Here is a 27,453-nt window from a genome sequence, read left to right as displayed (position 1 = left end):
TTAATAATATATAAAAAAATAATATTTTAGTATCCTTTTTAAAAATTTGTTTTAAAATTTTTGATAGAATGCTGTTTCCAAAGAAAATTATTTATTATTTTTTTAACTTTCCAATAGGTAATGATGTGCATATTTCATTATTAAATTTTTTAAAATTTCAAAAATACAGTTTTTAAAAAAAGTCCAAATTTTCATAAGATGCTATTTCTAATGAAAATACTTGTTTTTACTTTTTAACTTTCCCATAAGTAATGAAATATGCACGGCCATCAGCTTGCAGTCACTAACTTTCAGTCACATACATTATTATTTATTGCACCATTTCATGCCATCACGATTATCACTCACATGAAAACCACTTATTTGACCCATAAATTCACACATCGCGTTATTAAATATTTTTATTTATTTTATTGTTTTACCACATCACCAGCCGACAACACGAGTGTCCTAAGCGACCCCCCATCGCCTGAACATGTGTGCCGCGTTTTCAAACTTTCGTATGTAGCGCCAGAAAAATAATAAAAAAATATACAATATGTAACATACATTTATATATGTAAAAGTATACACATGTATGTGAACTCCTTGCAGCAGACAGCGCAAACAAATCGATTGTTCAACATTGCTTAATCACAATTAAAATTAGGCTGCGCACAGAAGCGCCAAAAGCGCTAACGCTGCTGTTATTTGAGACTGTCAGTGCTGCACAAATGCAACAAGAACAACCTGCAATGTGCCGCGTAGAGTCAGCTTAAATGCCAGCAGCTGTCAAAATTGCGTTGAGGCGTGCGAAGTTTGTTCCAAAACTATGCTTGCTCCATTTTTGAAATATTATTGCATGAATGTTTTGTGCTTTACATAAAAATTTTTGAGGTTTCATTTGACTTGTGAAAATGCAACCACATGTGGTTCAAATATACATATACTTACGTATGTGCTGACGAATATTTGTACGCTTATTTTTCGCTTTTAACATTCCGGCAAATTTTTACGACCGCTGGAATGTTTCAATGAACTTGAATGGCCGCAGTGGCAACAACCCAGCGGTCTGTTTGTGGGTGTTATGGGAAAATCACTCAATAGTGAACAAAGAAAATATAATACATTTAATTATTTTAACAATTTTATACATACAGGCTTGCATTTCTATTTACAGTGCAGTTCAGTAAAGCTACAATGAGACATAACCTCAAAATGAGCAACTAAAATATATTACTTAATTAGGTTACATCGATATATGGTATATACAACTATTTTTAAAAATTATTTCTAAAAATGATAAATAATATTTTTTATCCATATGCCTTTAAATGTTTCTTGGTTAGCAATCCTATACTAAAATATATTTTCCTCAGCATATTCATAAAAACTAAGTAAATCGAAACGCTTTTTAACGCTTTTTAAGAGCCAAAAAATTACTTCAAAGTCTTAATAAATCAAAAATAGAAGCAATATTTCTCAATACACACAAAAATGAGACTGAAAAGCCTACCACAAACACTTTTTTATCTAAAATAATTTATTTACGAAATATTTAACTCACGTTAGAAAGCTTTAAATATTAGTTTAATCGATAATTTTTTGTCGATATATATAATATTAATCGTTTTAAATATATTTTTTATCCAAAATCTTTAAGTCACATTAGAAAATTTCAATATTTGTTTAAACGAAAAATATAATATTATCGATAAATATTGTACAAACTTTTATCGATACATATAGATTTAATTAATTGTTAACGACTTCGTTAATCATTACATATTTTTGCTGATCTAAATGAAATTAGTTATGCAATCTTAAAGTTACGTCATACATTTTCCAAAGTATGAACGATAAATTACATTTTTCATCGATATTTTATAAACGATTATGTAAATCGGCTTTTTAATTACCACCACCATATGGCGATGTTTCGCAACTTTTACTGTAGTTTTGCATATTTACAAATAACGCTAAAAACAGAATTTGCGTGCTGCGCTTAACATGTGTCTGCTGTGGCAACAACAGTCGAACGCCGATGCGTAAATGACATATTTGACAGCTGCTTGCGGCATGACTGCCAAGTTGACGGACACAAAAGTTTTGGATTCATGCGCAACGGTAGCATCTGCATAAATGCTTACACATCGCTATATTCAACACTTTTGTGTTTTTCTGCTCCACCATCTGTTGAATACTCCATTTATCTTTTTTCATTTTCCGTTCATAATTGTTTTGATTAATTTTTCAACATCTTTAATGTTTTGTTTACTTTTCACACACTGCATTATTAACGCTTGAACTCACACCATCGCCCACACACGTACAAATACTTATGCAATTTACAGCGTTGCAATTTGACGCCCGCTGACGTTTTTCGACGTACGGCATCGCTATAGCCTTGCGCGTACTCGTTGCAGCTGTCAGTTGTTGCTGTCAAAATGGCAACAATATGCCATAGGCATATCATAATATCGTGCTGTTAAGGCAAATTGCATAATTAATATTCGTTGGCTATTTGATAACTGTATCTCTTGTAAGCGAAATGCGAAATTAAAAAAAGTAAAAAACCCTGCTTGTATTTAGAATTTGCATTTTACTTTTAAAAGACATAATCACACAATTTAGCTTGGAGTCAAAATTTTTCTAAAACAAATAATACGCGGCGCGCGTCTCCCCCCCGCGTGGCCCCACATTGCGCCGGTACTTATTATCTCTTGCTAAGTAATTTATTCAGCAATAAACTATTTAACTTTACAATCAAAGTTTTGCACATAAACTTTGACAATTTGCTAAATTATCGTTATATATTTAGAAATTCATTGAAAGTGTCATAAACAACAGCTGACGTTTGACAAATAGCTATGCTGTTTGCTTTGTTGAGAACTGAGTAAGAAGAGAGGCCGCAGTGAAAAATTACGTCACTGGACCAGTAGTAGAGCAAAAATTCCGTTGTTAGAAAAACAATTATTTCAGAAAAGTTATTTGATACTGCAAACTATGACTTCAGCAGTCAAAAATGCCTGTTAGAGAAAATCATTAGGAAGAGCGCGCACTACTAGCTGATAAAATATGTTCATAACACATACATAGAGACTAATGAGCTAAATATAGTGTATGCTAGTTCAATTTTCGAATTATAAAACACTATTTAGGAGCATCAAAATTTTAAAGTTAAAGTTTCAGATGAATATCATTAGCTTCTGAGGAGACTAATGAACCATTCTCACAATAAGTAAATTATCTAAAGTATAAAATAGTTGGTATAAATTTAATAAATATGGAGTATGCTAATCCAAGTTTTGAATTATTAAATACTGATTGGGATAGTCAAAATTTAAAGGAAAAGTTTTATTGGAATATCATTAGCTCCTGAACGCCGTTTTCACAATAAGTAAATTACCCAAATACTAGTTTGGAATATTACAATTTAAGGTTAGGTGTCAAACTGTGTACTACTTGTAATGATAGTTAAACATGTCATGTTACCAAATTCATACTACGCATTTAAAAACTACTTGGATCTTTTTTTATACATTGAACATATATACCCTGTAAGTTTGCCACGATGTTTATAACAACCAAAAAGAAACGAGGGGACCCTATAACGTATATATATATAAATGATCAGCGGGATGAGCCATGCCCGTATTTCTGTATGCCTGTCCGTCTGTATGCACGCGAACTAGTCTCTCAATTTTTGAGATATTGGTCTGAAAATTTGCACCCGTTCCTTTCTCATCAAGAAGCTGCTCATTTGCCGGAATCGATATCGGGAACCGATATCTGGCAACTATAGCATAAAGCTGCCATACTAACTGAACGAACGGAATCAAGTGCTTGTATGGAAAACTTTTTCATTTAACGAGATATCTTCAAGAAATTTCGCCGATGCCAAAGGCATCGCTATAATCTCCAAAGAATCGGGCAACTTTAGGATATAGTTGCCATTCAAACTGACCGGTCCAAAATAAATATAGATCGTTTTCTTTTTATGCTATAAAAATACAACTAAGAACTAGGGTGAGTTGGGTTAGGTTTAGATAATTCTTTTGAATTCGTTGATTGTGGCGAAAAAGCAAATTTAACCCTTATGTTAGTAACCGGGTACCCGGGTACCCACCGCGGTGTATTTGTGTGAATAGCTTAAAAAAATTCAATATTTAATTTTAAGCTCTCAAATCGTCGTTTTTTAACTTAAAAGAAAGCTTTTTGTGAGTTCATTTTTTTAATGTTTTTTTTTATTCTACGTTGTTATTGTTTTTTTTTTTTAAATTGTCACTGACTATTAATATTTGAAGGAAAACATTTGTTAGAAGATTTTTTAAATAAAATAAACAAAATAATAATAATACTCAGATCGTGGGTACCCCGGTACCCGGTTTCTAAAGGACGTCGGTAAAGTTGGTTACTAACATAAGGGTTAAGATCTATATATTTCGGTATTTTTTCGGTTACTATAGCAACATTTTTGAACAATCGTCAATCTTTTGCTGAAATAAGAAGTCGTTGGTAAATTTTTTGGGAGCTGTATCATAGGCTTAGTTTCAGACTATTCACTTTGATTTCTACATATATTAATATGTTACATAGCCTTATCTTTATTCAAAATATACACACACACTCAATATATTCTCCTCAATAATTTATAGACCAAGAGATAGTACGAGGTCAATCACACAGGGCACATGTAGCGCGTGTCATAAATCCTCAGCCAATCTACATATCAAAATTTAATCAAGCGAAATTTACGATACAAAGCAAATTGCAACTCTCCAGACAGTTTGTCTAATTTGACAGTTAGACGCACGCAAATTGGGAAACACTATTACACCGCTGAGAGTTGCGAATAAACAATAAAATACAATTTTCAACTTTGTTGGTAAGAATAAGCAGAAAGCATTGCGGTAAAATGCGGTAAAATAAAAATGAAATGTATAGAAAAAGAACTTGCTAATAAAAGCCTAAGCAAACGAAAGTGCAGCGAGAGGAACTACGAAGAGTAGTTCATGTATTGATAAGCGCTGCAAGGGGGTGGATAATATAGTTTAGGCTGTCTCAGATGCACGTTGCCCGTATATTGGCGATAAAGTGGGTGGCACTCATAAAACCTATAACACAAATTGTGCGTATGTGCAACATTTTGTGACAGTACAATACGTTTTATAGCTGAGTGGTCGCAGAAAAAAATGTCCAGTGTCTCGTTACTTTTGCCTTTGACCTTAATGTTCTTCGTGCTACTTTTATTTGCACTTTTTGTTTTTCCAACAGCCGCTGCTGCTGTGGCAAGCTTATTACCACATTATGTTGCCAATCTCATTGTTGTGTGCTATAAAAACAGTAGTGGCAAGTTTTTCATTGTCGCAAAGGCGCAGTGCTAAATAGAACGCACAGCGAATGCCAAATTCGAATGGTACACAGAACTGAAAGTAAGCGAAGACAGCAGCATATCTACATAAAAACAATAATGACATTGGTAATGGCGACAAATGCGTTGACAGCATGCTGTCGCCGCGACAACTATGTATGCTGTAAGTTGGACGCAGACAAAACCGTTAACAGCGTTGGCGACTGTCAAAATGCAACACTGTGCCGGGAGTGTGTGCGAAATTGCGGCGGCGTGCTATAAAAGCAAAAACAATGTAAATAAACTTACTTGGCTTAATTAAATGAAATTTTCGTTGCAAATAAAATTGTGCAAAAAAACCAAAAAAAAAAAACTTTAAAATAAAAATAATGCAGGAATAATGCAACTTTGTAGGGTAAATAAATGTTTTTTGTTTTCGCTTTTCGATAAACACAAAGTAAGGCAGTAGAAAATAAAGCAAATAACATGTAAAAGTTTTAAAACGTGCACTTACAGGGTTGCATACGCGCACAAATGAGCGGCAGCGCGCTCTGCTTGCCAACACTATTAAATCACGCCATAAGTAAGCTTTTACGTGCTGCACACAAACAAAAAAAAGAAAAAAAAAAACAATGCAAGCACAACAAAGTTGCAAAAATGCGTGTGTATACGTGTGTGGCACAAAGAAGTAGTTGCATTAATTTCAGCTTTAATAAATTTTGCCACAGCGCAAATAAAAAGTTTGGCAAAAGCAAAAAAAAAAAAACGTTAACTTCGTAGCATCTAAGCTACTATATAATACCCTTCGCAAACAAATTTACAAAAATTTGTTTTTGAACGGTCAGTTTGTATGGCAGCTATATGCTATAGTGGTTCTATCTAAACGATTTCTCCGGAGATTATACCGTTGTCTTGTCCATGCTAAATTTTGTGAAGATATCCCCTTCAAAGGAAAATTTTTTTATACAAGGATTTCTTTTTAAATTATACCGTTGCTTTGGACAATAATTATTGCCAATTTCGTGAATATATTTTGTAAAATAAAAAAGTTTTCCATACAAGGGCTTGTTTTTGATCCTTTAGTTTGTATGACGACTATATGCTAAAGTGATCCGATATCGGCAGTACTTAAGAAGAAAAGGGCGTGTGCAAAATTTCAGATTGATATCACAAACTGAGGGACTAAATCGAAGTTTCCTTCTCGGTGTTACAAACATTGTGGGAAATATAAAACACTCTGTGCAGGGTATACAAATTATAAAAAATTAAACTAAAATGATATAAAATAGCAGCAAAGTAGTAACAAGCGAGCCGGAGTTTAAGTTTGATATGCCGCGCACGCTGCATGGCAGCAAAAGGCCAGCATAAGGCAAACATTGTCGACCGACATTGGCGTGAAGCGCTCAGACTGTGGGGTCAAACTTCATAAATTGCACGCCGTGCTACTGTACGCTCTTCTTATTTTATTTTAGACTTTTACATGCCGCTATTACGCGGCCGCAAGCAGCGCTTGTTGGCAGCTTTTGTGGTAGCATTTCATTTTTGTGCCGCGGCTGATGCGCCTTATTGCCGTTAGAAGCTTACATATTTATTTAGAGGTTTTTGCGTTGCTTTTGCACATAAAATTTTTTAATATTTTTTCTTGAAATCTCAAATAAGCTTGCTGCTAGCAGTACTGGCAAACACTGACTATTGCAATGTGGTTTTTAAGCTGTGTGCAATTACACCATTTCTTCCACTTTTTTCGCCATTTACTTTTTTTATGGCTGCTTTTTCAAATGCATTTTGCTGCCTTTTATCTCAATGTCTGGATTAAGCTGTGTTCTGCACGTCATAATTTAACCGTTATATGCACCAAATTTGTGGCGCATGTGTGGCTTTAAGTGAGCGCTTTTTATTTTCTGTGAAAACTAGAAAGTGCATGAGCATTTACATATGTACATAGGTCAGTGGTTTTGCAGACTTCTCTTTTAGTAAAAAAAAATATATTTATATAACATAATATTAGTAGTAATTTAAGCGGCTTAATTTGATAAGCGTGCGCAAATATGCAGTGAAAGTTTGTGGCAAAAGTTAGTGCTTGGCATTCGTATGTCAGCTGCAATTGTTTAGATAAAGCTCGAGAGTGCAAATAATTGCTGCCACTCGTTCAATTTTTTTTTTTAAATTAAAAATAGCTTATTTGATGTTTTTTATTATTTCTTCATATTAAACGTTTTTATTAGTTTAATATTTTATTTAAAAATTTCATTAAACTTTTTGGTTGTTATGAAAAATGGAGATATTTTTATTTTAACAGTTAAATTTAACATTTATGTTTATTTTATGTTTTTTTACAATTTAAAGTTCTCATTCCAGATGAAATTCTGGTATTTGATAGTAAATTTACTATTTTTTAAAAACATAAATTAAAAAAAAAAATTAAACAAATTTTATTTGATTTAAGAGTTTTACTAACGGTATAAGGTCAAAATGTGAAAGGCAGACTCTACAACTTTGCAAACAAAATTCCCAAACTGTATTATCGTTAAAATGCTACAGCGAAAGTCTCAAGAAAAATGATGGCCAAGAGTTGAGTCTAGAAGAACAGAAGTTTCTGAATATAATGACACTTGAGAACGTACTCGCTAACGCTAACTGACCGTAAAGGCTGATGGATCGCAAGCTTGTAAAACTATTTTACCCGCAAAGCTGGTGGAAATACGGTCAATTGGTGGGAGGCCTCTTCGAATATTATGGGTTGGTGAGTTCAAAATGAGTTGAGGTAGTGGTTTGAATAACTGACGGAGTCTCTGCGACTTGGCTTAAAAAAATCTTTAGAGCGCACAATAGTCTCAAGATTATTTGTTAGGTGTTATAGATGTGTCTATGGTGTATTGATCTTCTTTTTTAAATCCATGCTTCACTTCTAACAAAAGTCTACTAAGTGAGGAAGAATTGTAGTTTTATAAAACCAAGAAATATTTATTCCTTTAAATAATAATTGATTTAAAGAGCTATAATACTTTCGAAGGAGATATCACCAACAAACTTATTTATAAATTTTTAATATTTTGCTTTGTTTTTCGTATCTACTTTTGAACTGAACTCTTTTAAATTTGTCTTTGTCAAATCTTTCATCAATTTACTCGGGAAAATAACTACCTTTTTCTAAGCCATATTTCACAGGCTTCCCTTTGCACTTACATAACCTCACTATTATACTTAAAGTTACTCAAACGGCAGAAAAATCGTCGAAAATAACACGTCAAAGTGAAAATGTAATAAATTATCAACTAGCTATTGCTTTTTTAATTACGCTGCGCGCGTTTATCATTGACTTGTCAAAGCGATGCCCGAAAAAATCCAACAACAAAAATAAGCTGCCGAGTGGAAGTAGAAAATAATAGTTTTGGAAAAAATCGTGTCGATGAAATGACCCAAACTTTTAGACGAGCATGCAGCAGAGCGGCAACAGCTCGCGTTGAAGGGACGACCAATGGTAGCGCTGGTGTATGCGAGTAAAAGCTGCTATGACAGCCGGGCTACCATAAATTAGAAGCGTGCGCAGCTGCGCTCTCATTTAGCTTTGAACTTGAATTTGGGTCATGGGAACGAAATAAGAAACTACAAAAAGGAATTAAGTGAACAAAAAGCGATAAAAGAAAGCGAAAATCTGAAAGCGCCGAGCAAATGTAGCGTGATGAGGAGTTGGAAAATCGTTGATACGTTGAGACTATATGCTTTGAAGTGAGTGTTGAGTGTGTTTGCACCATTTTAAACACTTCATCAGCGGCTTAATTGGGATAACTAACGCTCAGTGGTGCATAGAGCTTCCTAAAGAATGAGAGAAGAATCTCCAAAGAATGACAAGCCTTCCTTATTTACCGCAATTAAGCAACTAGTCTTTAAATGTTAATTATTTTCATGCTAAGCCGGCGCCGGTTGCACAATAAAATCCAATAATTATAAAATAATACGCCGCCTTTGCTGCAGAGCGGAAAGTTGGAAAAAATTATTTTGGAAATAAATTTCTTTAAGCAAAGCATCATAAAGTTTTAAGCGCTTGTAATAAGTTGAGAGTGCCACACTCATCGGTACCATTTCACTTCACTGCCGTGCCTTCACTGCCTTTGCAACTCTGCGTGTATGTGTGGGCGGAAATTTTCACTACCGTGCTTTTCTGTTGTTGTTGTTGCAAACTTTATGGATTAGAGTTTACGCCAACTGCAGTACTTTCAATTTTTGCTTTGCCACCAGGCTTCTATAAGCTTCCTTCCTTCGCTCTTTTTTTGCTGCACGCTGACTTTTTTATGAATGTGCGCTTTGTTAGAAAAAAAATAGTGAAATATAATCTGAAAAATCGTAAAGTGCCATCTCGGTAGTGGCCTTTGAGTTTTATATGCCGTCATGATATTTTGTATATAGGGTGCTGTGTTTAGAGCGGAAGTGAAAAAATATAAAAATAATTTTATAAAAAAAGGTAAAGCTTCAAAAAAGCTTTTTAAATACAAATTATTTCGAGTACCTCCTATTGTATGTATTTAACTGTTTGCGATATTTGAAAGTTTTTAAAAATTGAAAATGCAAGCTTTCTAATGTTTATGTATCTCAAAAAGTTATATTTAGTAGTTTGTGTTATTTAAAATTTATTTAAGAAATGAAAATGAAAGTTTATAAAGCTCAAATGTACGAAAATTAGGTTTAAGTTCTAAACTTCTAAAAAAAATTGCTTATATGTTCCATACGAGGTTTTGAACACGAATTTTACTAAATGTCAGTCACTAATGTTTAGCTTCCCTAAGCTTCTATCCATTTTTGAACAATAGTTTGTTTTGTTTGTTGGTCCTTACTTTTTTATTTGAAAACATTAAATAATATCTTTATATTTTAAAAGAAATCTAAATTTTTGGTTTCGTGTTACTTTTATTAAAAAAAGCTACACAATTCGGGCTTTTCGGAAAAGAGAAAGCTTTTAAGCTGGAAGAGACTCCTGTCGGCCCTCCACTAAACTCTAGTTTAAAAGTGAATTTCAGCACAAACTCGGAACAAATTACTCATTTCCAAGCTGCTATTCAGCGAAGCTGCATTTGAAGTTGAATTTCGAACTTTTGTGGGCTCTGAGATGTATAGTAGTTTTTCACATTTTAACCAGTTATCACACTTTCGAAATTTATTTTATATACATTACCCAGAAAAAGGCGTAAAATCTTTCGCAGAATGAACTAACTAAAATTTTTTTTATTTTGTCATTGTCATTCTAAAAAAACACCCTCTATATACATACATATTATATAATATATTTATTTATATAACTAAGTTCACCTGTGGGCGCTCACCTTTACCACTATCAACACCAAAAAACACTCACTTTTGTAGTGGTCACTAGAACCGAACAGGCAATTTAAAGTGTGCAGAGCGGGCTAAAGGTGCACTGTCACAGCGTTATGAGCGGAGTTCACGAGTTGCACATACAAACGACGTGTATTGACGTCAAAGGCAGAAGAAATACGTTAAAGAATCAAAGTACAACTGAAGCTTTCACATTTTTTACCTAAAACTTTGCAGTTGAAGTTGGTAACTTTGCCGGTTTTTGGGTTTTACGTTGCCATACTGCACACTTTTATACATACTGCATATATAATTAGTGCGCTTTGATACCTTTGTGGCGCTACAGACGCCAGTAGTGATAGTGGTAGACGCCTTTGTGCTTTAAATACAACTTTTTTGTGTGCTCTATTTGGTTTAACCAAAACGTTGCCGTATTTTAGGCGCAATACCGGAAGCGCCACAACAGCTAAAACCAACTGCCAAAGCGCTTACGACTATGTCTGTATTAGGTACAAAGGCACTAGATTTCAAAAACTGACAGCAAGTAAGCAGTAAATGAGTGCACGAAAATGGAAAGGTTGCGAAATATTCGCAGTATTTGCTTTGCTGCCGCATTGATTTTGTGGTTACCCAGTAAGGCCTATAGATACTGATGCTTTGTGTTGGCTGAATTGCGCCTATTAGGGAGGCGTACGAAATGCATGTTTTTCTTACTATTTAGTGTTAGTCAAAGGATATCAGTGAGTTAACAATTGAGCCTACCTAGTTTTGTTGGAACACAAATCATCGCATGGAATGTTCACTTAAGTCAAAAGTGTTGCGGAAAAGGTGCAAGTGCATAGAGCGGGTTTCGGACCGTAGAGATTAAGTCTCCAGGCTTAAATTGTCTATACAGTAGCGTATAAGGCGCTGAGGTAACTGTTAAAGTCCAGAGGTCACTAAAGTGCAATGTAGGGTTTAGAACGAGATGCTTAGTTGCTAAAGAGCGAATTGCCGAGCGGGGCGAGAAAGATAAGCTTAATGGTTGTTTTCTTGTGGAGACTGTTCACTTGAGAATGACAGGGCTATGTATGCAAGTTGCTTTGGTAAATAGAAAGTCCTTTTGCTACAATTACTTGATTTAAAAAAGGTAACTGCAGCTCTTCACTTGAAACTGCTTCGTTCAGCATGGATGCGGAAGGAGTTCGCGAAAAACCAGTTAATGGCGAGAAAATTTAAGATTTTGTGTATAAGTCTTTATATGAAAAGCCTACGTGAAATCAATCTGGAGTTCTTTCGTAAAATTTCAAAAACCAAGAGGTTTTTGTTCTTCTTTTAACAAAGATAGATTTTCATAAATTCTTTGTATCACAAGCTTTTCGTCTCAAATACCTTTAAATACCATATAGACAGTATATGCTGCCAGCACTATTTCTTTGTATCCGTAGTATATGCAAGGTCTTTCTGCTCCAAGGTAAATCCCAAAAAAATTTAGGGAACTCTTCCTCTCAACATGGGCCACCTTTCAATGTTTGTAGAAGTTCTAACTGGACACTGTCCGACAGGGATTCATGTAGTAAGATTGAATATCTTAGCTGCGTTAGCTGCCTGGAGGAAAATGAGATAAACTCATCTCAACACTTCCTCCTCGAATGTCCCGCTTTTGATAGATCCAGGGAAAAACACCTAGGATCTCAGATTTTTATATAGAAATAAAACATCTAAGCAGATTTGTGATAAATTCAAGGCGTTTTTGCCAATAGAAGTTTTTCATCTGGCTTCACAAAGGGCTGGACATAACAGTCTAGTGTGATCCCCGCCATGCTGAGGGATCAGTCATCTAACCTAACCGCAGTACTGCTGGCTTACAATTTATACGTTCTCTTGCTGCTTTTGATATTTGTTGTGAGAGTTTGACAGCAACAGGTAGAGAGCTTTCGATACATACTAGTTGAACTTAATGCCGCTCTCAAACATAAATTTTAGAGTAATTTGTAAAAGAAGTTGTCGCGGCTTTCGTTGGGGAGAGAGTAATTGGCCCTGCAGTAAACAGTGGACTGAGATTCAGAATATAACTATTATTTGTTAGGTTCAGCGAAAAAACTACGACCAAGGGGTGGTTTTCAACTTATGATAAGCTGTTCAAGCTATGACTTTATAAAGTAAAGATTAAAAATTTCAACGGAAAATTAAGCGCGAATTATTTTTGGAGCATTTTAAATTATTTTTAAGCTGCCGATTATTTCCACAGCAGATGTTTTGTCTTAAAAGCTCAAAAGCTTAAAGAAAGCTTTGATGAAATGCGACTTAGAGCTTAAAGTGGCTCAACAACAAGCTTATAAGGACCGAAAATTATTTACATTTGATCATTACTAAGATCTGCAAGCAACTTCTCAATCAAACATGATTTTATAATAACAAATAAAAGGCAAAGCTTTGCTTAATTTTACTTCATTATTACGAGTATTTGTGCGGATATCAACTCTGTGACCTCCGTCAACATCGGTATATTCAGTTGATTTTAGCATCAACGCTTGTCCCACAAAAAAAAAATATATATATAATAAAATAAACAAAATAATACCATAACTCTTCCCACTCTCCCTCCATTCAAAACCATCTTTATTAGCTGCTATTTGCAACTTGAGTAAATGCTTGGAGTGCGCATGGAGTGCTTGTTGGCTGGACGTACCAGCTTTGTAGGGTAATCCAGCACAGCATGCTGCGCCTAGTGTACATTGCAGTAAATTTCAGTGTCGCATTCGCTGTCGTAATGAATGTCAAAGCCTGTGACTTGACATTTACGATTATGACAATGACAACAACGATGTCGTTATACTTACTACAGGGCGACGTAACACACTCGGCAGAGCGTTATACTGTCTCAATTGCAACAACTCTGCAGCCATGTTGCCTGTTGTTGTTGTCGCAGCGGTTATTATGCAGCGTAATCAATAAACGGCCGGTACGACGGAGAATACTGCTGAGCGACTTCACGTTGCTGTTGGTATATTATATTTTTGTAATTTAATTTTTATATTTAGTATTTACCGAGTTGTTTATTTGTATTTGCAACGCTGGCGAAAGTTGCAATTAATATTAATTTAAATTAATGCAAGCAGAATTTTACGATAATGACTCAGCGCTTGCAACAGTTGCCGAAGAGACGCTCTGCGGTGGGGAGCGCAGCGGTGAATAAACCACATGGAGTGGATAAGAGCGATGGAAAGAGTGCGTTGGCGGAAGTTAAGTTCTTTTTAATTAATGTGATAAAGATTGTAAATGTTGTTTTGTGCTTAAGTATAATGCTGTGCAAAGAGAGTCTGCTACGAGCCACGGCGCAGAAGGGCGCTTTAATTGTGACTGGAAAGTGTAATATGCTTCTTAATTCATATTAAATTTGGTCGCTTAAATTTTATGGCTGCTGCGCTCATTTGCATTTGTTGTAGAGGCAATCACAATCATCAGATTGATCGGCTAAGTGGTAGGGACTTTACTCTTTTGGCAAGTGGAGCATATGCTTATATAGAGTTAGATACAGAATTTTTTGCATGAAAATATACAACAAACAACTCTTTTGAAATGAGTATCTCAAAGTTTCCACGAGAGGCAGGTCTACGTAACCGAAACGGAGCCCAAGTTTTATGAAGTCTGACATTTTGAACTCGGCCAAATTATTAAGCGATTAATCACAATTATTTGAGGTATGTTCTACATGTTCTAAGCCGCTACAACAACAAACGAGGGCAAACTTTTTGGTGGAAAGAGAATTTAAGAGCTTTAGAACAAATATACGACTTGTATCTAACGTAGTCAAGTTGACGGAGAAGTGATTAGGGTAACACTTTAGCTCCGAAGCTCAGTGTACTACTATCTCTCTATAAATATAGAGCCATAACTCGGCAAACTGAGCGAAAATACTTGAAATTTTGTCTAAGTAGAGGCTCTTTTTAATTGCGAATACTTTCTTACAAAATTTCGAAGCGGTACAAACTGGTTAAGCTAAGCAAGCCTATAATTAAGTAGCCTTAGTGGGTTTCAGTAAGCTGAGGAAGCGTGTGGAGCGCTCTGTGGTAGAAGGACTGTTATTTTTCTCTTATGCGCAGATAGCATTCGTTTAGAGTCCCAGTACTCCTACTATGTTCATAGATTCATATACTTAGATATACCAGCGAAGGAAATAGAACTGTTAGGTATACATTTGTATACTAAAGTGCATCGTTTTGAAGCAAGGACGCAATGATAGTTAAATCGGGATCGGGAGTCTTTGTAGACTACGAAGTTGCGCCTAGCTTTCGCTATTGAGCTAAAGATTTCTGTTGGTTACATGGTGTCTAGACTAGCAGTTACGATATACTTATATCAAATTTAAGCTTTTACGGGGAGAGTTTGATTCTTAAAGAACGCTTTAAATTTTGCTTTTGGCATTCAATTTCATAGCAATTATTCAGCTTAAGAAATGGATAAATTAGTAAGTTGAACAGCTTATAAGTATATAACTGGACTTTTCGCCTTTTTGGCATTCAGCAATTATTCAATTTATGAGATAGATAGCTTAGTAAGACACTGAAAGCCAACGCGCCGAAAAAGCTTAGTATGTGTTTTTTTGTCTTGACTGTGGTTATAGTTTCAAAGTCATAAATATTTGATGGCATGTACTCTTAACATACAAGTATGTATATAAACTGATAAATATTGCAGATATTTTTTGCACAATTTTTTGTCATTTAAAGTGTGTAAGCAAGTTGAAGTTTAAGCGCCATAAAAGCTATAAACGTAAATAAATTATTTAACCGTCACCATAACCGCAAAATGATCACAATTTCCTTTGCCGTCAGCATTATTTGTTTTATGCGACTCCATATATTTGCAGTTATTTACTTCCAGCGTTGCCACATAATTATGGTATGTAGCATAAAGTAACAGTCCATTTCAACTATTATTCCTCATTCAACGCTACAGCGCAGTAATAATTTAATATGCACTACAGTCAATATACTCATAATTTAAACAATACTGCCCAGATAAGGGTACTGTTAACTGTTTGCGCGCTAGTGTGCATGAGTGTTTGATACTGGTGAAACTGTTATCCTTATGGCTGATTGGTTGAGTAGGGTCATCAAAATGAATTGAAATGAAAATGCAGTTATTATGCTAGCGAACGCGTCAGGCGATATAATAAACCGCAAGCGCAACAACAAAAACAACACGACAACAATAAAAACAAAACAATAATATTATGCATGAGCTTAACGGTACGCATGGTTGCATCAAATATGCAAAGTGTTGCACAATGACGACGCTGTCTGCAAGCTGCTATTTACGCGTCAGCCAATCGGACCAATTGAGGCGGAAGAGAATTGCCTAGAATCGAGAGCGAATAAATGCATATACCACACACATATATATGCCTGTATTCAAATTAGTATAATACGAGAAGTGCGTGGGAGTGCTACTCGTGACGTGAATGGTATTTAGCCATGCGGCTTTGTTGCAGGAAATCGCAAGAATTGTTGCAAATTTGCATAAAATATTTGCGTGTTATACAATGCATTTGCTCAGTAATACCGTGAGTCGTAACTAGGTAAATCTACACAAATCAATAGGCTACAAGAAGACGGTGTAAAAAGCCAGAAACTACTTATATTGGTGTAGTACAATGGATTTGTGAGCATAAAAGCATGTGTAAGCATAAGCAATAAACAATATAATAAAAATATACAGACAGCTCGAAAATAGCAGATGGAGTTTAAGCAGGGATAATGGAACCGAGTATCCAACTGTCAGCGGAAGGACCGGAACCGTTCTTCGTTGTTCCCTACACATTACGTAAAGACGAACCGCCTGTAGAAATCGGTATCAAACTGTCGGGCTTCGTAAGGGGAAATGTTTTTGGTAGAGTACGACACAAAATGGTTCAAGAAACTAATAGTTCTGTCAGGCTATCGGGCAAATGAATTCGGTGAAAGAACATATCATAACTCTTAACGCGGGAGACTCAGTTAACTGGGTTAAATTAAGTGTTGTGATACAGGAGAGGAAACAGTCGACCATAGATCGCAGTGCATTCCTCAACTTTCAATCTATCTATCTACAAAAAACAATATCTCCACATAGATATGAAGTCAGAAAATAAGTGCATATATAATATTTAGTAAACGTTAGGTCTACAATAGAACTCTGGCAGTGATTTCCTTATTAATTTCGCCAACGGACCACAACTCTCAAGCAGATCTTCTCCTATAATGCTTTTGGTACCTGTTATATATCAGGCCAAAGCTTCCTAAGGGATTTAAAAGTATTTATGGTAGATAGTTCTACAATCAATAACAAACTCAACTAAGGCTTAAGCATTTTAAGAATGATTTAAGAAAATTCAGCAAGCTTACTTGTACAAGCAGTGGCTATTTTTGAATCTTGATAAAATGCTTCGAAGAGGCGAAATATAAAACAATCAAATTTTGTTGGAAATGCTGGACTTTTTTCTTGTTTTGCATCGCAGATTTATGGTACTTATGTTAATATATGTGCTCATCGCCTTGAGGAGCAGCCACAGAAGCAAACTTAAGCTAACTTATCTAAGACTGAAAATATTTATTATAACCATAAATATTACTTTTCTCCCAAGCAATATTAATTTTTTCCCCTTCGCTACCCTTTGACACCAGAAAATATGACCTAAATATGTGGCAACACTGCATAAAAAGCATTGCATTCTTTGACACACCCACATACAATTCACGTACAAATTTAGCGCTTATCGGCTTGTAGCACGAAAACTTAAGTAAAAGTTATCTGCTACGCCGTGAAAATAAAAAAAAATCTAAGAAAAGAAAGAATACAAAGTTTACAAGAAATGCATAAAATTCACTTAAATATCTTGCATGCCTGCTGGCTACGCAATATACTATATACACGGTATGCCGGTACGCGCGCATTCTATTGACCTCAGCACGCCCGTTGCCACCCACAGACTTTGCCTTCCGGCCACAGTTTTGCGTGCTACGCAGCAACGGCAGCATTTCCGCTTAATCTGTGCATTTTATTTACAGCTTATTGCGCTTTTGCATGCAAAACACTATAGACTACATATACAAGTATATATCGGTATATACCATATATGTGTATATTGTATACAAAACCTACAGTGTGCGCTAAAAGCATTGGGCCAACAGGCAACTGGCGCGTTAAAGGCAAGCCAGCGTTCGCTAAAATAATACGCCAAGCATATGGTCGTTGGCGGTGTTACCAGCTGATCGCAGTGTGCACGTAATGTGCGTGCGTGGCTTATGATAAAATTTTAAATACAATTTATTACTTTTAAGCAGTTGCGTGGCTGGGTTTAATGCGTGCAAGGCGCAGTGTGTAATTACTGGCAATAATTTTGCAGCGCTTTTCAATATTTAAATATTATTTTATTTACAATTATTGTTCTTGTAACGTTTTTGTTGTTGCGCCTGTATTGGGTGCGCAGCATACATTTATTTGCGTAAGAATGACCGCAATGCTGCGAACAGCCGCGTTCAGCCTATCCGGCTCCACGGCTTATTGCAGCCGGTTATGCGGCCTTTTGAAGACGCCATTCAACAGCACGGGCAAATACATAATTGCAAATTTTTGCGTCATTTACTTGAGTGCTATTGGCGGCAAGTGTATGCTGCCACATATTTCTTTTTCATACTTTTCATGTCAATATTGTCGTGGCCGTGCGGCAAGTATGCGTGAAGATGTGAACACATCATATAATAATGGCGTTTAAACTTGTAAATCAGGCTATGAATTTTACGGTTTTCTCTTCGCTGCACATTTTCATTCATTTATCCACTGCTTAAAGCCACAATTTTGGTTCGTTGGCCGCAACGCAAATAAAAATACGACGCAAGTGCGTTTGTATGGTGCGTTGTGTGCTTTGATGACACTCTTGTACGCACATTACAGGGTTGTATTTAATTGTGCTATCGCTGTAAATAATACACACACGCATGCGTGTGAGGGTGTACACGTTGTGGCAGGATGAAACGTGTGCGTTATGCGTGCATTTTAATTAATTTGCGGTTTTACGTATTGCACTCTTGCGCATTTTGTTAAAGAAATTAATTTATCAAATGACAAGCGTGCTGGCAAGTGTTGGTAAGCGACGCGGAAGCGTTTTCGCATATAATGTTGTTCAGCGAGTAGTGTAATTCGGGCTGCTTTGATTGATGATTGTACTTCAATTAAGGCGGAAAGAGAATTGACAGCTTTATATTGCGAAATCGCAAGGAGCTAGGGCGTGATGCGAATAATAGCTTCCTGTTGTCCAACGCTTTCGCAGATAATACTGTTGCGGCGTTTTATTTCATTTATTTTCGAGTCGTACTTGCCCAAATTTAATATAACGGATTTATTAAATACTTTATTGAATGAATTTTTTATTGAGACGTCAAAAAACAAAAGCTAATAAGTGTTTTAAATTTGAAATTCTAATAAGCACAAAGAGCTGCTTGTTCCAAAATAATTTACAAAACAAATACTACTATTTAAGAAGAAAAAACCTTGTCTTCGATTGTACGGAAGCTAGTATACCCTTGCCAAATAAAAAGTTTTAATATTAGAACTTGATTTGGATCGGTCAGTTTTATGACATCTATAAGCTATATTGGACCCCATATCGGCGATTCCGACCAATGAACAGCTTTTTGAGGAGAAAAGGACGTTTAAAAAGTTTTAGAGCGATATCTCAAAAACTAATAGACTAGTTCGCTTATATATGGTACAGACAGACATTACGCTGATCATTTACATACATATTTTATAGGTTTTCAGACGGTTCCATCTTGTTGTAACAAATTTTGTGGCAAACTTAATAAACCGTCTTAAGAATATTACAATGCGATACGATTGGCATGCTAATTACAAAAAAAAATCCAAAACAGACATAATTATATTAAAAACAAGCCTATTCTGAGACAACTTAAATTGTTATCGTTAAATATTAATTCTGATGGATGATAACAACGAAGATATACATATATATATAGATAGACAGAAATACAAAGATTTTTGATATATAGCTGTATAAATTATATCTTTACGCCTAAGCAAATGTTTGGAAAAATTAGTAAAATTATTTCAAAAAAGTGGGTACAGTGCTTAGTACTAAGGTCTAGAACTCAAACCTAATGCGTTGAGATTTCTAATTTTGATAATCGTTGAACATTCAGTGGGGTATATTACCCTAATGGTTCAAATACAAAAGATGGCTAATTACCCCTCTCAATAAATCAGCTGACTCAACCTAAAATCAAAATATCCGTGAGTTTTCGTCTGTATTATACTGAAGCGCTCTGCAAACCAGCGAATAGTAGGAATATACCAAGAAAAATGATAACTGCTACCATAAAGACCTTTAGGTTTGGCATATTTTCAAGAAATATCTTTAAAAAAGTATGAAAGTTTGAGTTTACCAATCCTGCCACTAAAAATATCTTCTCATTCTCACGACAGTCGAGTGTACGCAAATTTTTATTAGGTTAGTGACGGTGACATTCGTCAATATTAGTTGAAATAACACAGTCGAAAATACCAAGTATTATGTATTCATTTTAAATGAAAATTATCGTCAATTGAAGACAAACATCGTCAATTGAAGACACAAAGTAGTTTTGGAAGACCTTCTGAGGTCTGTGCCTATTTTTTTTAAATTTCATTTCATGGAAATGAAAACCTTTATTTTAAAAAAGTTAAGTATAACTATTCAAAAATTTTGAATAAATTTTAACTTTTTTGAAATTTTGCATCCTGACACCCGAATATACGAAAAATATGTAATAAATACGGAGGTAAGATCTTTCAATTCTCTTTTTCAATTGCAACCCCAGATACTTTTCGAATAACATAAAATTTTAAACTTCTTTTCAATTTAACGAAGTTACAGACTGTTAGTTGTGGCCGAAGATTTTTGCCTAACCTTGTCATATCAATGATATCAAATCATTCTGTGATAAGATAGATGCCAGGCCATATCGGAATTGCAAATAATTTTAAAGCTGACGAGCTGGCAAGGAAGACGCTCCCTAGCCACCCTGTCAGTAAAATGTGCTCCACTCTCCTTGTGTGTTCTACTACTGGAAAGCCGAAGATCGAAGGCAAGAGATCAAATGAGCTCTTTGCCTTCAGTAAGGTTTGTCTCTACCTAGTTGTAGCGGTTCTAACTGGTCATTGCCCTGACAACGTCCACGCTGTAAAGTTGAGAATCTTTTCGGATGTCAGCTGCAGAAGCAGTATAGAAGAAGACGAGGCTACATGGAGCAAGAGATCAAGGGAGCTCTTTGCCCTTAGTAAGTTTAGCCTTTGCCTAGTTGTAGGGGTTCTAACAGAGCATGGCCCTAACAACGTCCATGCTGTAAGGTTGAGAATCTTTTTGGATGCTAGCTGCAGAAGCTGTATGAAAGAGGATGAGGTGAAGACATCTCAACACTTCCTTCTTGCGAAATCAAGGATTAAACACTTGAGAGCTCAAACTTTCAGATATACCGCTGAGCTAGTGGGAATCTAAGCAAATTTGTATTGGCCTCAAAACGCTTTGCCGACTTATAATAGTTCTATTTTTATGGCTTCATAGAAGACTACATAGGTATTTAAAATGTCTCCTAAAAGTATGCTCTTCAAATATATTTATAATAGAACAAGATAGTCACGCTATCCATCAAAAGTGTTTAAGCTCATCTTAACTGTATTTTTTCCCACTTTTGTATTAACAATAAAATAAATACACATGGTAAAGCGAACGGACTATATTTTGTTAAATTAAATTTTCTCTCTAAGATCTCACAAACTTCCACGACTTATGCTCGTTACAGCCTTTTGTTTTCTATGCATTGTCTACAATGCTTCCTGTCTCACATTCTACTCGGATTACGACTTAGAAACATCGAGACATTTAATATGCTGAAAATGGCAGCGATTGTCGTGGCAACAAATGCGGGTGGTAGCGTACTTGTACTCGCCTATCGCTGTGGCTGAGCTGTGCAGCGAGCGAGTGTGCTTATAGCTACATTTTTATGCTAGCTACATATATTATATATAAAAGTATAGACCGTGCAGCAGCATCGCCCAAAACACGCTAACGACTGCGACCAGCCGAGCTGATAAAGACCCGACCCAGCAGCGGCGCTGAATTGGTTTGGTCTATTTAAAAATTCACAAAGCATTCGACGCTGTTGAACGGTTGCACGAGCAGACTTTGATTACTCAGCTGAGGCGTTGAGGGGTACCTGACGATGGCCACACCAGCGCAACGTGTGTGCTAGCGTCAGCGCTGCATGAAACGCAAGACAGCTACGCGTATCAAGTGGAACGTGCGCGGCAAGCGTAAAGTAAACCGAAAATGGGGCTGGCAAGCAGGTTATAACCTCCAAGAATTCAATACAAATGCCGCCGTTATGCCTACGCTACTTGCAACTCATCAATGCCGCACTTAGTATGCAACTCACATGCCACAACGCGCTCAAATGTCTACTTTTCGGCGCAAGCAAGTAGCGCTGCGGCTTGCGGAATGCAACTTAAATGTGTATGTGTAGGTGTGCAATTTGTATGAAAAAGGGTCGCAATCGTCAAGTTGCAAATGACAGCATTAAAGTTTAATTTTAAGTTAAACAAAAAGCGAACGGACCCTCGTGTGGCCTGCCAATTTTGCTTCTCCACATTGCTATTATTTTTATTTATTTATTTTTTTCATGCGCTACTACTCAATATGCCAAACATGCGCGCCACATAATAGTAAATTTTATGTTCGAATGTGGCAGCATTGACGCACATGCACTCATACATATAAAAGTCATGCTGCAAAAGCCTATAAGCCTTTATGTATGCTATGATAATAAGCATGAAAAAGAGTGCACTGTCATTGCCATATAAACATGAGAAATTACAATGAATTGATGTCGTCCCAATAGTAGCTGTAGTAGTGGTGGTAGTAGTAGTTGACATATAAAGCCAACGTATGCGCTTGGCGTGCTTTTAGGCACATGCACCCACACACAGATATAAAATATTTGCTATCTTTTGCTTGTAACGGGCACATAAAATCTAAATAAAAATGGCCTTCTTATACTAAAGCGCTACGTGTTTGATTTGGAGCGCACACACATGCAGCCACACATGCAAAAGCACGCATATGTATGCTATGCTTCTACAAACACAACTAGCAGCAGTGGGCTCGTCCACAGCCAGTCTCTCTGTCTCCTCTTCTCCATTTTCGTTGGCAGTTTTCAAACTATTTCCACTGCACTGCACTTTATTGGTTTTACATTTGCTTGATTTTGCTTTTACGCTTGCTTTTGTTGCTCGGGCGCGTGCCTTTAGCCTGAATGCAGCTTAAGCACCTATAAATATGCAATGAATGTTGTTCAAAAAGTCGTTAATACGGCCCAAGTGTATAGGCGGGGGCGCATATATTATATATCTACAAATATATAAAATTGTGCGAATGTGGGAATATATCTATGTATTTGTGTTTGTAAGCATATACGCGTATGTATGGTAAGTGAGGGAACCTTAGTTCATTACTAGCAAATCTTAGAAAATTACTTTAGACTTTACATTTATACATGACAAAATATATTGATTATGTGTGTGTGTGTGTATATATATTTATTTATCATTAGTTGCGTGTAACGCATTGCTCGGTGCAAATTTAACCGACTAGCCTTTGTTCTCACGCTTAGACGACTAGCGACTCAAGGCTTTTAATGGTGTGCTCTGTTTTGACATACATATAAAAATCACAAAGCGATGAGTTTTTTAAAATTTTTAATTTGTCTATTAGATCTGTTGAGTGGATAATCGTTTGACGTCTGCAAGGTGTTTAATATAAGTGCAAATTAATGTTTTATTTTAATGTTGTACGTGGGTGTGCGAAAGTTAATTTTAGTAATAGGGTGCCGCAAGGTACAATCTTGGGACCACTGCTTTTTCTTCTATATGTAAATGATATCTTTAAGGAACTACCTGAAAACTGTTTGGCAGCTTATGCAGATGATACAATAGTTAAATGTATAGGCAAATCTTGGGCGGAAGCTGAATCACAAATAAATGTGCAGTTAAGTTTAATAGGGAATTGGATGTGTAATAATTACTTAACTCTAAATGTTGGAAAAACTAACTATATAACTTTCGGTTCATATAAAGACAGTATTCCAGAAAGTTTTGAGTTAAAAATTTATGATAAGACCATTAAAAGAACTGATAATAGTAAATACTTAGGTATATATTTTGATAGTCACATGAGATGGGATATTCATATCAAAGAAGTCATAAAAAAAACTAGATATTTTCTATTTATATTCTCAAAGTTTAAAAATATAATGAACAAGAAAGCACTAAAAACAATTTATTACGCATTATTCGATAGTATAGCCAACTATGGAATTATTGCCTGGGGAGGTAGTTATAAGAATGTTACAAAATTGTTAATAAAAATACAAGATAAATTAATTAATCATTTATGTGATAAAAACGAGAGAACACCCGTACTGGGTATTAAAAAGAAGTTTATTTCTGAGTCACTATGTTATCATTATTCTGATTGTAGAGAGGTATTTAATGAATATAAAGGTAAGGCTAGAGCTAAACCGTTACAGTTACCAAAGATTAATAAAAATATATCTTACAAAGACTCGAAATATATAGCAATTAAATACTACAATATGTTACCGCTGAGTGTAAAGTTGTTAAATATTAAAAATAAAGGAAGCAAAAAGAAAATAACTGAGTGGATTGTAGACACTGATATTTAAAAATACTATGTTTTCTTTTGTTTTTCAATTATAAATGACATTTGTTATTAATACATTAGTACTTAATTATAATAAACTAATATTACCAGGCCTACCTTTTGTAACACCTCTATAGGTGCATACTTTGTATGTAATATGTACTTTGTATCCTGGGATAAATAAATAAATAAATAAAATACTATAGTGTGTGGCAAAAAATTAATATATAAAATAACAAAGAAAAAATTAAAAATATTTTGGAAATGCAATGAAAACATAAATTTTAATGAAAACATATTTTAATTGGTTTTTTATATTTTTTTATTTATTTATTATTATTATTTTTTCGACAAAAATTTTTTGCAACCCTTTTGAGTTTTTCCTTATATATTTTTATATATTAGTTTATAAAAAATCTTTTCGATATGCAATGAAAATTGAATTTTTCATCAAAATATATGAAATTATGTGAAAAATTAAAAAAAAATTTTTTTCTTTATTGTTAAATAATATTTTTTAAGATTTTTTTGTGACTAAAATTGTTTGTTTTATTTTTGTGTATTTTTTTGTTTATATTTTAAATATATTTTATTTATAAAAGTAGTTTCGAAATACCATGAAAATTGTATTTTTGATGAAAATGCACAAGTGTATGTGATACATTTTTATAAACGATTATATTATTTCTTTATATATTTTTGAATAGTTTTCTTAAACCATTCTTTTTGATCAAAACTTTTTATATTAATTTAAAATTTTTTGTTTTATTTTTTAAAATATTTTTTGTTATATCAAAATGTTTTTGAAACGCAATAAAATATAATTTTTAAAGAAAATATATGAATACTAGCGGACCCGACAGACGTGTTAGAATAGTTATGTAGGTTAGGAAAATTTTATGAAGAATTATGTAAAATATGTACTTCGAAACAGTAACAAATTTCAAAATAAATAGTTTTAAGTAATATCCATAAGAAGAAAGTATGTATATGGATGTAGCAAAAAGTAGCAAATGTGTTCAGTCAAACTATCCTTTATAAATCTTCATTAAGATATGTATCTTATAGAGTAGCATAGCAGTATGAATGTTTAGACACTATACACCATATACATGTCTATAGTCTTCATAGTTTAAACTATACTTATGCTATCTTAGAATCTGGTATCTGCGTCATCTACCAGGCGCAACTGAGACTCAAATATACTTTTGAATACCAGGCACGACTGCAGCGCAGTTTGCCGGAATTTTATTTAACACGTTATAACATCAACAACAATTTATAAATAAATAAATTCATTGTTAAAACATTATCTAGTTAATCGAATTGTTAATCTAAACCATTCTCAAAAACCTTTGAATACACACAAAAAATTTCATCTGAATCGGTCCAGCCGTTAGAAGGAGTTCAATTACAAACACACGTACAGAAGATTTACAAGTATATATATATATATATGAATATACGAATTTCTATGATGAATTTTTTATAAAAATTCTATTAGTGTTTTTTTTTTATTAATTATTAAATTATTATTTTTAAAGCTTTTGTTTTACATTTTTTTGTATTAATTGTGAGTTTTTTTTTTGTCAAATAGGTTTTTTGTATAAATATATTTTCGAAATGAAAATATATTATATTTTTTTTATAAAAATGTTTGTTATTGTTTAATTTATTGTTAAATAATTTTTAAAGCCTTTCCTTTTATACTCTTGCAACATGTTGCTACATGGTATAAAAGTTGTCTAGTTATTATGTTTATAATAAGGGAACGCGTTTGAAAAAACATGACGAAAAATGACAGTGTCTCGTATCATGTCATCATGATATCATCAGAACTCTTGGTTCTGTGTTCGGATTCTGATGCGTTTAATTTTATAACTATACACTTACTTGGGTTAAGAACTTTGAAGTTATGTTTTTTTATACACCGTGTATTACAAATTAATATCCATTATTTTCTTGTGAGCTATTTATAATTAGACAAACCTGGAATGAGAGAAAAGAAAACAAATTTCTTTAATATAGATTCTATATTGTAGAATTATATATTGACATTTTTACATATATATACAGGTATTAATATTTTTACGGCTTATGTGGGAAGCACAAAAATTAATTTATTACAAAAAGTAATAGAGAATTGATAATAATAATAACAATAATATTAATTATACTAATAATAATATTGATAATATCATATATATAATATATATAATAAAAATCTTAAGACAACAAACAGTAAAAATAATTATAATTATGGATCTAATATTTTTAACCAGTAAACTTCTAAAACTTTTTTTTTTAACTCTGTCTAATAGCTGACTCTAAACTTCCCAATTATCTACCCTTTTCCTTTTACCCTAAAATCAATCAAATCAAACAAATTAATTTGCTTGTCATTAACTTTCACTCAACCCTAAGCAACGTCTGGTTATAATAAAAAGAAAAACAAAAACCTTTTCATAAAAAAAGCATATTTGTATGCAACGAGCGCCTTTCACCACACTCACCACTCGAAAATAGAAAAATCACATGCAAAGAAATGATTTAACAAACTCCAAATTCAACAGAGTGAATAAATCAATAATTTTAAAATACTTGTATAATACAAGTGAATGGTGAAAGTGAGGTCCCCGTGCGCTAAGCGAATTGACACAAATCCTAATACATGCGGCCGACTTTTAGATACCAGGCGCTGCATATGCTGGCCTCGGCGCCATTACAGCTGCCATGGCGGCCGACCGTGGCTAAAAAGTGCCTGGCGCTTGCCAATCGAACGAGCATCAATGACAAACAAATACAATATACCATACATGTATGTATGTATGTGTGTATACTTTGTAAGCCAGTCAAACGCTTCAACCAGCGGCGGCAGACCTAGCCAGGCGCGCGAGTGACTGATAGGCGCTGCCAACTCGTTGAATGAAAACACTTGGAGAAAATCGCTATTGACTTTGCGTCTATTGCTGAGCATGCATATATACATACATATTTATGCAGGTATATTCACTGTTATTATATGCATATGCCTGTAGCTGTTTATATATTTGTATTGCCTTATTCTTTCAGAAAA

The 27,453-nt window shown here is 34.5% G+C and overlaps 1 protein-coding gene across 8 annotated transcripts in view; it reads right to left on the bottom strand.

Moving 5' to 3' along the window:
- The window catches only part of Fas2 (fasciclin 2), a 226,722-nt gene that overhangs the window by 54,003 nt on the left and 145,266 nt on the right, over positions 1 to 27,453 (bottom strand). The window contains exon 1 of one of the 8 annotated variants that reach the window (XM_070110271.1): positions 26,271 to 26,293. The exons of the other annotated variants lie outside the window; for them this stretch is intronic. The gene's annotated coding sequence lies outside the window, so the exon portion shown is untranslated. Of the gene's footprint in view, positions 1 to 26,270; positions 26,294 to 27,453 lie in introns of those variants that run through there. 8 annotated transcript variants of the gene reach the window in all.

This window comes from Bactrocera oleae, chromosome 5 (genome assembly GCF_042242935.1).
Source record: "Bactrocera oleae isolate idBacOlea1 chromosome 5, idBacOlea1, whole genome shotgun sequence".
NCBI lineage: Eukaryota > Metazoa > Arthropoda > Insecta > Diptera > Tephritidae > Bactrocera > Bactrocera oleae.
The sequence above is the reverse complement of the archived record's forward strand: the minus strand, read 5'-3'. Positions and strand labels throughout refer to the sequence as shown.